The sequence below is a fragment of the Macaca nemestrina genome, chromosome X (assembly GCF_043159975.1).
Source record: "Macaca nemestrina isolate mMacNem1 chromosome X, mMacNem.hap1, whole genome shotgun sequence".
Lineage (NCBI taxonomy): Eukaryota > Metazoa > Chordata > Mammalia > Primates > Cercopithecidae > Macaca > Macaca nemestrina.
This window is the reverse complement of record NC_092145.1, coordinates 147109531-147121387: the sequence shown is the minus strand read 5'-3', so window position 1 is coordinate 147121387 and position 11857 is coordinate 147109531.

The window sequence follows — 11857 nt, the reverse complement described above, 5'->3', positions numbered from 1 at the left end:
GACCACTTGAGCCCAGGAGTTGGAGATCAGTCTGAGCCCCGTCTCTACAAAAAATATAGAAATTAGCCAGGTGTGCTGGTGTGCCCCTGTAGTGTCAGCTACCCAGGAGACTGAGGTGGATCACCTGAGACCAGGAGGTTAAGGTGCTGTGAGCCATGATTGCACCACTGCACTCCAGCATGGGTGACAGAGACAGACCCCATCTAAAAAAAAAAAAAAAAATAGGTCTCCACAAATGTTACCATGCATCGTCAGAAATGCTCTGTGTTCATGATTGCACATTGCTTTCACTTTGCCAGGTGCTGGGGGCAAAGAGATGATTAAGACACTGTCCCAGGCCTCGAGCCCCACAAAATGCTGGGGAAGTGCCATGCTATGCAGCCAGCAATCGTTTTACCTTTTAAGAGCTTTGAGAGAGACACCCACTGGAAAGAGGTGCAGAGGACCCCAGAGGATCAAGTAACCCAGTGTGGGAGGGTCAGGGAAAGTTTCATAGAGCCCATGACCCTTAGGGCAAATCTTGAGAGGAAGATGGCCAGGCAGAGGAAATGGGAAAGTCTGTTCAAGCATCATATTTGCTAGATTCTTGGCACTTTATGTACAGCATCTCCTTTAATCTTCACAACTACCCTGCTACACAGCATTTTAGAGGTGAGGAAACTAAAGCTGAGGGAGATTAAGTTACTTGCCCAAGGGTACACAGAGACAAAGCCAGGACTAACTCATAACAAAGTAGGTAGGTTTTGTTTGTTTTGCATGTCAGATTGCTTCTAGAAATAACAGCGGGCTTCCTATTAATTCCAGGCAAGGTCCTGCTATTTTATAATTGTGGTTGGTTCTTTCAATGATGGGAGTATGTGGTGTATGGATCCCACCTTTCCCTAGTACTGTACACTCCTCCCCATGATGGAGAGATTGGGAGGAACCACCTGGCTAGGATTGCTGGCTCTCCTGACACCTTCTCATGGCATCCATGTGGTTTATCCAGTTTTCTGAAAAGTAAGTAATTTTTAAAATACTGAAATTTGAAAGTATAAGAACATATTGCTTTTTAAGGGATATTTACATGTTTATATATTTTTATGAATTTGAATACTATAAATATATAAATGTAGTTTCAAGTATCATTTCCTATAAAATATAGGGTCTTTCTTTTCTTTTCTTTTTTCTTTTTTTTTTTTTTTTGAGACAGAGTCTCACTCTGTCGCTCAGGCTGGAGTTCAGTGGTGCGATCTTGGCTCACTGCAACCTCCACCTTCCAGGTTCAAGTGATTCTCGTGCTTCAGCCTTCCAAGTAACTGGGATTACAGGCATGCACCACCGTGCCTGGCTAATTTTTTGTTTTTTTTTTTTTTTTAGTAGAGATGGGATTTCACCATGTTGCCCAGGCTGGTCTTGAACTCCTGGCCTCATGTGATCCACCTGCTTCAGCCTCCCAAAGTGCTGGCATTACAGATGTTAGCCACCATGCCCCGCCAAATATAGGGCCTTTCTATTTTCATGTTCTGCCTGTATGATCTAGGGAAATAACAATCAATTATGAAAAAATAGTTATTTAGAATCCTTTGTTAAATTATTGTAAGTACACCCCTGGACACAGAGTCAAAAATAGAATTAAAATTAATTTGTCGGACATACTCCTGCTTTCTTTTAAAATGTAAATGAGATATAAATAGGGGTAGGTTCCAATTAGTCATTAATCTTTTTCAAATGGTGGCAATTTTTTAAAAAAAATCTAAAACAACCATGGTGAAGTTACATATCCAATTAATAAACAAGTTAAAACTTCACCCATTCAAAAACTTCTTTACTTTTTGTTTTTGGAATATACCATATTCACTTTTGAAATGCATGTCAACACAGATACAGGTAGCTCCCCAGCAGCTACTTTTACAACTTCAGAGTGATGTCGTAACTCACGAAATTCCCCTTTGTAGACTGAAACAAAAAAATTCAGAAATTTCCAAGGTGCCTGTGAGGCCCTAAGTCATCTGGCTGGATTCCACCTAATGCGCCTCTCTGTGAATGATTGAAGACAGAGCTGCAAAACCAGTTTCAGTTTTTGTTGTTATTTTTTTCTCTAACCACAGCACAGCCAGGCACTTGTCCAACAGTTTCCCACATAGCTCTTCCCCATGGCGTGTGACTTCATGTGCGTGTCAGTTGGAAAGAGCTAAAAGTCAAAGTTCACCCATGTCTAGCAGAAAAGGACTTGAAGATTTTACATGGACTGTGTGTTGGTATTTATGAGTCCACCAGGCCATCTCATTTTGTCTTGTCTTTTCAGACTGAAGATTTCTATTCCTTCAGTTTTGTTTTCTTTCAGCAGATGGGCTTTTGTCCCCCATCTTTGTGAAATCTCACAAATTGCTCAGCAGAAAGTTTCCAGATGACTTAGTGGATTTTTATGAACATTTAAAAATGAGGCTGAATGTGGTGGCTCAGGTCTTTAATCCCAGCACTTTGGGAGGCTGAGGCGGGTGGATCATCTGAGGTCAGGAGTTTGAGAACAGCCTGATCAACATGGTGAAACCCTGTCTCTACTAAAAATACAAAAATTAGCCAGCGTGGTGGTGTGCACCTGTAGTCCCAGCTACCTGGGAGGCTGAGGCACAAGAATTGCTTGAACCCGGAAAGCAGATGTTGCAGTGAGCTGAGATCATGCTACTGCGCTCCAGCCTGGCTGACAGAGGGAAACTCTGTCTCAAAAAAAAAGGGTATGGGGGGTTCTTTTTGGGGGTGCTAAAAATGTTCTAAAATTGATGGTGGTGATGGATGCACATGCTAAACATCACTGAATTGTACACTTTAAATGAGTGAATTGTATAGTATAAATAATATCAATAAAGCTGTTACCCAAAAAAATCAGATGAATGGAAGGAAGAAATTGGAGAGAGGGTCTCTATTGGATATTTATCTTGGTGAGTCATTCTGAACCTTAGTCCCAATTTACTCATGCTTGTAATGGTAGTCTTTCTCAAAGGGGGCTTTCCAGAGGCCCCAGCCACATCACTGACAGATAAAGAGTGAGTCTCCCAATGCCTTCGAAGTTGTCAGGGCAGTTTCCTGGGCTCAGCATTTGCAGTTCTGCATAAAACCTGCTTTCACACAGCTCACAGGGCTCAGCGGGGATCCCAAATCATCGGTCCTTGTGTTTCTTCCCCATTTCTCAAGCCACAGATCTGAGCTGAACTATCAATGATATTAAACCCCTGGAAGATAAAAAATCCTCTAGAATCAACCCCAAACAGTTGACATTTTCATTCCCAGTGAGAGCTATACTCAGAAAAGAATTGTAATAACCACAAATGAAATCAGCCCTGCACTCTCGCCCTTCATATTGAGGCCCTGAGATCAATGGCATCAGCATCACCTGGGAGAAAATACCAAAACAAGGGCCGCATCCCAGACCTACTGAATCTGAATCTACATTTTCCACCAAGTCCTCAGCAATCAACTGCATATTAACTGTCCACAGCAGCTGGCCCTATGAAGTCTGCCTTCCTGCTTATACTTTTGGATGAAACGCCTGAGTTCCTAGCATGGAACCTAACATGGATCTCTCAGATTGTCTCGGTCACCAATGAGCTCCACCCTCTACGTCACTAAATTCAGGGGACAATTCTCAGCCTTGAATCCTATCTACAGCATTTGACATGCTTGCTTCCTTCTTGAGAACATTTCCATGTGGCTTGCAGTAGGTTACACTCTCATTGGTTTTCCCTGTCACTGGTCACTCTGTTTTAGTATCATTTGCTGGTTCCTCTTTCCTGACCTTTTAACTGGAATGTCCTGGAATGTAATCCTTGGACCCCCTCTATCTACATTCACTCCTTTGGTGATCTTCTCTAGTTCCATGGCTTCCTACATCATCTGCATGCTAATGACCTCCCCCCTGTCTATCTTCAGGCTTGCATCTCCCCCTCAGAATTCCAGATCCAGAAACCTAACAGTCAACTTGACAACTCTACTTGCATGTCTAGTGAGCATGTCAAACTTAACATGTTTAAAATTGAGCTTCCAATAGTCTCTCCAGCGCCCTTGAATGGCAACTCCATTCTTGTGTACCTTGAGCTAAAGAAACATGGAGTCATGATTAACTCCTCTCTTTCTTTCATATCATACTTCCAATCAGTCAGCAAATCATATTGGCTCTATTGCAAATATATATCCAGAAGCCCAACTTAAAAATGGGCGGGAGATTTCAATAGACACTTCACCAAAGAAGAGCAAAGAAGATACAGGAGTGGCCAGTGTGCACATGAAAAGATGCTTAACATGGTTAGTCCTTAGGGAAATGCAAATTAAACCCACCACTAGAAACTGCTTCACACCCACTTGGATGGCCATAATTAGAAAAAAATAATAATAACAAGTGTTGGTGAGGATGTGGAGAAATAAGAATCTTTGTACATTACTGGCAGGAATATAAAATGGTGCAGCCACTTTGGGAAACAGTTTGGCAGTTTCTTAAGAAGTTAAGCATCATAGTAAACATACAACTCAGTTATAAATAAAAATAAAAGAAGTTAAGCATAAATTTACCATACATCCCAGCAATTCTACACCTTGGTGTGTACACAAGAGAAATGAACCCATACATTTACACGAAGACTCATCTGTGAGCATCCACAGCAGCACTATTGATAGTAGCCAAAAAGTAGAAACAACCCAAATGTCCACTAACTCGTGAATGGATCAACAAGATATGGTATAGTTATTCAAAGAAATACTATTCCATAATAAAAAGGAATGAAGTAATGATACATGCTGTAGCACAGATGAACTTTGAAAGCATTTGCTAAATGTAAGAAGCCAATCACAAAAGACCCATATTGAATGACTCCAGTTATGTGAAGTATCTGAAATCCACAAATCTACAGAGATGGAAAGTGGATTCGCAGTTACCTGGGGCTGGTGGGAGAAAAGAGGAGTGACTACAGATGGGCACAAGGGACCCTACTGGAGTAATGGAAATGTTCTGAAATTGGATTGTGGTAATGGCTGAATAACTCTGTAAATTTGTTTAAAAATCATTGAATTGTGCACTTAAAACAAGTGAATTTTATCGTGCGTAAATTACACCTCAATAACACTGTTTAAAAATATCCAGAATGTGACCACATATTATGTTCTCTGCCATTGTCTTGTTCTAAACCAGCATCATCCTCACCTGGATGACTGTCACCTGGATGACCAATTGTCCTACAGATACCACCTGCTAAGTGGTTGCCTGACTTCCACTCTTGTCTCCTAAGTACATTTCTAACAACAGCCAGAGTGAGCCTGGAAAATATGCAGATCAGATCAGGTTACCTCTCTGCTCAAAACAGTCTGTTGGCTCCTGTCTCCAAGACAAAGACAAAGTTCTTACAGTGGCCTGTAAAGCTTCACTTATCTGGCCCCTCCTTGTTACCTTTCTGAGCTCCCTACCTGCTATTAATACTTACCCCCTTGCTAGAGACTGCATTCAGTCACACTGGCCTCCTTGCTGCTCTTTAGCCATACCAGGCACATTTCTGCCACAGGGCCTTTGCACTGGCTATTGCTTCTGCTGGAATGTTCATACCCCAGATTCCTTTTTTTTGTTTTGTTTTGTTTGTAGACAGGGTCTAGCTCTGTCATGCAGGCTGCAGTACGGTGGCATGATCTCAGCTCACTGCAACCTCTGCCTCCCAAGCTCAAGAGATTCTCCCACCTCAGCCTCCCGAGTAGCTGGGACTACAGGCACATGCTATCATGCTCGGCTAATTTTTAAATTGTTTTTGTAGAGAGGAGGTCTCAGTGATATTGCCCATGCTAGTATTGAACTCCTGGGTTCAAGCGATCCTCCCACCTTGGCCTCCCAAAGTGTTGGGATTACAGGTGTGAACAACTGTACCCAGCCTCCCAGATTCCTAATGACTTAACTTACCTCTCTCAAGCCCTAGCTCAAATGTCACCTGGGGCAGTGAGGCTTTCCTGCCCTCTCCTTACATTACCTAGCACCCTTTCTGATTTTTTTTTTTTTTTTTTTTTAGATGGAGTCTCACTCTGTCTCCTGGGCTGGAGTGCAGTGGTGCAATCTCGGCTCACTACAACTTCTGCCTCCCAGGTTCAAGCAATTCTCCTGCCTCAGCCTCCCGAGTAGCTGGGATTACAGGCACCCACAACTACGCCCAGCTAATTTTTTGCATTTTTAGTAGAAATGAGGTTTCATCATATTGGCCAGGCTGGTCTCCAAATCCTGACCCCATGATTCTCCGACCTCGGCCTCCCAAAGCGCTGGGATTACAGGAGTGAGCCACCACCATGCCTGGCCTCTGATTTTTTAAAAAATAGAGCTTATTCACCATTGAAATACAATACCCTGGCCGGGCGTGGTGGCTCACACCTGTAATACCGGCACTGGAGGCTGAGGCGGGTGGATCACTTGAGGTCAGAAGTTTGAGACCAGCCTTGCCAACATGGTGAAACCCAGTCTCTACTAAAAATATAAAAATTAGCCAAGCATGGTGCCATGTGCCTGTAATCCCAGCTACTTGGGAGGCCAAGGCCCCAGAAAATGGCTTGAACCCGGGAGGTGGAGGTTGCAGTGAGCCAAGACCATGCCACTGCACTCCAGTCTGGGCAACAGAGTGAGACCATGTCTCAAAAAAAAAAAAGAAAGAAAAAGAAAGAAATACAATGCCTTGCTCATTTATATTGTTTGTTGTCTGTCTTCTCTCACTGAATTGTAAACTGCATGGGGTCAGACATTTTTGTCTTTTTGGTTCACAGCTTATCTCCAGCCCCTAGGATAGTTCCTGGCACACAGAGTGCCCTCAAGAAATATTTGTTGAATGAGTGCACCTGAGAAATTTGGAAGAGCCAGGAATATGACAGATCAACACATACATACATTTAGGTAAAAGATTAAAAACAAGTTCAGAGGGAGTGATTGATGACAGGCAAAACAATTTGAGAGTTGAAAGAATGGGCAATTGGAAAAGAGAGACCATTTTTTTCCCAGAACATTTTGGAGCTTTTCTTCTCCATGTATGTAGTATCTTTGAGTAAATATTACATATACTATAAAGTCTTAGGCCATATATGCTCAAACTCTATTATAAAGCTAATTGTTCAATTGTCTTATACTCCTTCCCTTTCTTGTGTGTTATTTTCTGTTTTAATGTTCAATAGCATTGTTAGAAAGAAAAGGAGATAAAAAAAATTGTATTTGTTTACTGTTTTACTTGCCAGAAGACCCTGCGAGTACTTAAGGAATATAGTTGAAAGAGGTTATTAAAATTGATGATTTTGTGATTGTTGACTTAGTTGTCTGTTAGCATGCATTACAGACTGTACTTGGCTATATGTCAGTAATTCTAGAAGTGACTTTTTGAAAATAATTTTCCCCAAATCATATACATAAACACTATTTGTAACTTACGAGTTTTTAAAAGTTTATGTGCATTTATTTTTGTTATAATTCAGTGGCTTTTAGTATATTCACAAAGTTGTGCAATTATCATTATCTAATTCCAGAATGTTTTCATTACCCCAAGAGGGAACCCAGTGCCAGTTAATAGCCGCTCTCTATTCCACCCTCTTCCCAACCCCCTAACCCCCACCAGCCACCTACTTTCTGTCCCTATGGATCTGCTTATCCTGGACATTTCATGCAAATGGAACCATACAATATGTAGCTTTTTGTGTCTGGCTTCTTTCACATCATTTCTTTTGTCTCAACTCAAGAAGTAAACCATATTTTACTAACCAAATAAACTGTACTGACCTTTACTTAAAGTACATCTTTAGCTGAATTTGCATAAATAATTTGACATTTCTACCTGTCACAATTATACTCCTTGTAACTTTTGTGTCAAAAATTATTTTTGATTAACCACATGCAAAACTTGACATTTTGAAATTCAGATACTCACTGTTATCTACAAGATGAAGGTCACAAGATTTTTTTTTCTTTAAAAAAAAAGGAAGCAAGGATATTTTCCCCTAGTTTTGTAATTTATTTGGCAAAAAAGAATTTAGTGAAATTTCATCACTAGAGCCATTGTGTTTAGTAAGGACAACATTTAGGAATGCTTAGAAGTTGGATCAATTTTTTTCTCCCCTGTATGTTTCCTCTCAAACACATATATCCTCTGGTATAAAATTATTGTATAAAATATGTAGGCCAGGCATGGTGGCTCATGCCTGTAATCCCAGCACTTTGGGAGGCCAAGGCAGGTGGATTGCTTCGAGCTCAGGAGTTCAAGACTAGCCTGGGCAACATAGTGAAACCCTGTCTCTACTAAAAATACAAAAATTAGCTGGGCATTGGTGGCTCATGCCTGTAGTCCCAAGTACTTGGGAGGCTGAGGCTAGAGAATTGCGTGAGCCTGAGAAGGAGAGGTTGCAGTGAGCAGAGATTGTGCCACTGCACTCCAGCCTGAGAGACAGAGTGAGACCCTGTCTCAAAAGATATATATATGTATGTGTGCGTCTGTGCATGTGTGTGTAGGGGGGAGTATACAATTGTTTGCATTGCATGACTTGTTGAAAAGTAATCTGTTCCTCACACAATTCCATTACATCTCTAAGCTACAGAATTCCATACTTAGCCCATCCTATGAACTTCCTTTATTCCATCTCTGCTCTATCTTATCACTGCTTTATGTTATATGTGAACATGTGTTCCCCCCCACCCTTTAATTGCCCATCAAGTTTCCTATGCAGGTCTTAGTAGTGAGATTTACATCCCTCAAAGCCCCAAGGTTTAACTCTAGGTTTGGTAGATGCTTAATGCAATTTTGCAAAATAGATTTTTACTTAAAATTACAGTGGAATTTCAATATACCCTCATCCTTGCTTTGGTTTTGTACAGCGATGTCATATTTTAGAAGCCCTGCAATTAACCTTAATAAACAGGATCAAATATTACTATTATTAATGTTTCAAACCCAATCTCCAGAAAAATAGTTTTTTCAAGATAAATTCATTTCATTCATGTTATGGAATTTAAAATTTACCAGATTAATAAACAAAGCCCTGAGTCAGGCAATCAGGCAGGAGAAAGAAATAAAGTGTATTCAATTAGGAAAAGAGGAAGTCAAATTGTCCTTGTTTGAAGATGACATGATTTTATATTTAGAAAACTCCACTGTCTCAGCCCCAAATCTCCTTAAGCTTATAAGCAACTTCAGCAAAGTCTCAGGATACAAAATCAATGTGCAAAAATCACAAGCATTCTTATACACCAGTAACAGACAAACAGAGAGCCAAATAATGAATGAACTCCCATTCACAATAGCTTCAAAGAGAATAAAATACCTAGGAATCCAACTTACAAGGGATGTGAAGGACCTCTTCAAGGAGAACTACAAACCACTGCTCAATGAAATAAAAGAGGACACAGACAAATGGAAGAACATTCCATGCTCATGAATAGGAAGAATCAACATTGTGAAAATGACCATACTGCCCAAGGTAATTTATAGATTCAGTGCCATCCCCATCAAGCCACCAATGACTTTCTTCACAGAATTGGAAAAAACTACTTTAAAGCTCATATGGAACCAAAAAAAGAGCCAGCATTGCCAAGACAATACTAAGCCAAAAGAACAAAACTGGAGGCATCACACTACCTATCTTCAAACTGTACTACAAGGCTACAGTAACCAAAACAGCATGGTACTGGTACCGAAACAGAGATATAGACCAATGGAGCAGAACAGAGCCCTCTGAAATAATACCACACATCTTCAACCATCTAATCTTTGACAAACCTGACAAAAACAATAAATGGGGAAAGGATTCTCTGTTTAATAAATGGTGCTGGGAAACTAGCTAACCATATGTAGAAAGCTGAAACTGGATCCCTTCCTTACACCTTATACAAAAATTAATTCAAGATAGATTAAAGACTTAAATGTTAGACCTAAAACCATAAAAACCCTAGAAGAAAACCTAGGCAATACCATTCGGGACATAGGCATGGGCAAGGACTTCATGTCTAAAACACCAAAAGCAATGGCAACAAAAGCCAAATTTGACAAATGGGATCTAATTAAACTAAAGAGCTTCTGCACAGGAAAAGAAACTACCATCAGAGTGAACAGGCAACCTACAGAATGGGAGAAAATTTTTACAATCTACCCATCTGACAAAGGGCTGATATCCAGAATCTACAAGGAACTTAAACAAATGTACAAGAAAAAATCAAACAACCCCATCAAAAAGCGGGCAAAGGATATGAACAGACACTTCTTGAAAGAAGACATCTATGCAACCAACAGACACATAAAAAAATGTTCATCATCACTGGCCATCAGAGAAATGTAAATCAAAACCACAATGAGATACCATCTCATACCAATTAGAATGGTGATCATTAAAAAGTCAGGAACAACAGGTGCTGGAGAGGATATGGAGAAATAGGAACACTTTTACACTGTTGATGGGACTGTAAACTAGTTCAACCATTGTGGAAGACAGTGTGGCAATTCCTCAAGGATCTAGAACTAGAAATACCATTTGACCCAGCTATCCCATTACTGGGTATGTACCCAAAGAATTATAAATCCTGCTGCTATAAAGACACATGCACACCTATGTTTATTGCGGCACTATTCGCAATAGCAAAGACTTGGAACCAACCCAAATGTCCATCAATGATAGACTGGATTAAGAAAATATGGCACATATACACCATAGAATACTATGCAGCCATATAAAAGGATGAGTTCCTGTCCTTTGTAGGGACATGGATGAAGCTGGAAACCATCATTCTGAGCAAACTATCACAAGGACAGAAAACCAAACACCGCATGTTCTCACTCATAGGTGGGAATTGAATAATGAGAACACTTGGACACAGGGTGGGGAACATTACACACCAGGACCTGTCATAGGGCAGGGGGATGGGGAGGGATAGCATTAGGAGATATACCTAATGTGAATGATGAGTTAACGGGTGCAGCACACCAACATGGCACATGTATACATATGTAACAAAGCTGCACTTTGTGCACATGTACCCTAGAACTTAAAGTATAATAATAATAAAAAAACAAAGCCCTGAGTCATAACAGGCTGTGTTAGATAGTATTATTGTTCAAATATTTGATCACCCTCCCGGTGGGACAATTGTAGGATACCACATCACTCAGATTAGGCTTTTCCATGTGACTTGCAATGTCCCTCTCTTTAGGAGGATTATACATCACAATGTGTGACTTGCTTTGGTGAACATCATATGAGGGGAGATAATGAATGTCACTTCTTTGTGGAAGCTTCAAGAGCCAGCAGGGGTTTTACTTTTGGTCTCTTTTCTCTCAACCAATGATACCTGCAATATATCAGACAGAGGCTGATCCATTAGCTCAGGTTCATCAGGTCCAGAGGGAAGATGACATAGACGGGAACCACAGCTGACCCATAATGGACATTAAGGTGAGAAATAAATCTTTGTTTTTATAAGCCACTGAGGTTTGTGAAGGTCGTTTTTTACCACAGTGTAACTTAGCCTAAGCTGAGAGATAAATAAGTTTTAAGAGAGATGGAATTCCATTTACCTGCATTTATATTATGAATCCCAGTAAGCTTGGACTAGATAATCTATAAGACATCAACTTCTTCTAACTTAGAATAGGAATTTATTGGGGGAGATATTAAGTAGCTCCTAGAGGCAAGGCTGGAGTTTGGAGAGTGGGCAGGCACCAAAGGGAATCCACGAGGCTGGAGCTGCAGCCATGGCTGGAACGTGAATGACCCGATTAAGATGCTGTCACTGTTAGGTACTGGAAACTGCCACTGGCATTCTGGACGCTAGCACCAGTGGTGGTCACTAGATACTAGAGGCTACCACTACCTGTGCCAGAATGAACTCTGAACTAAT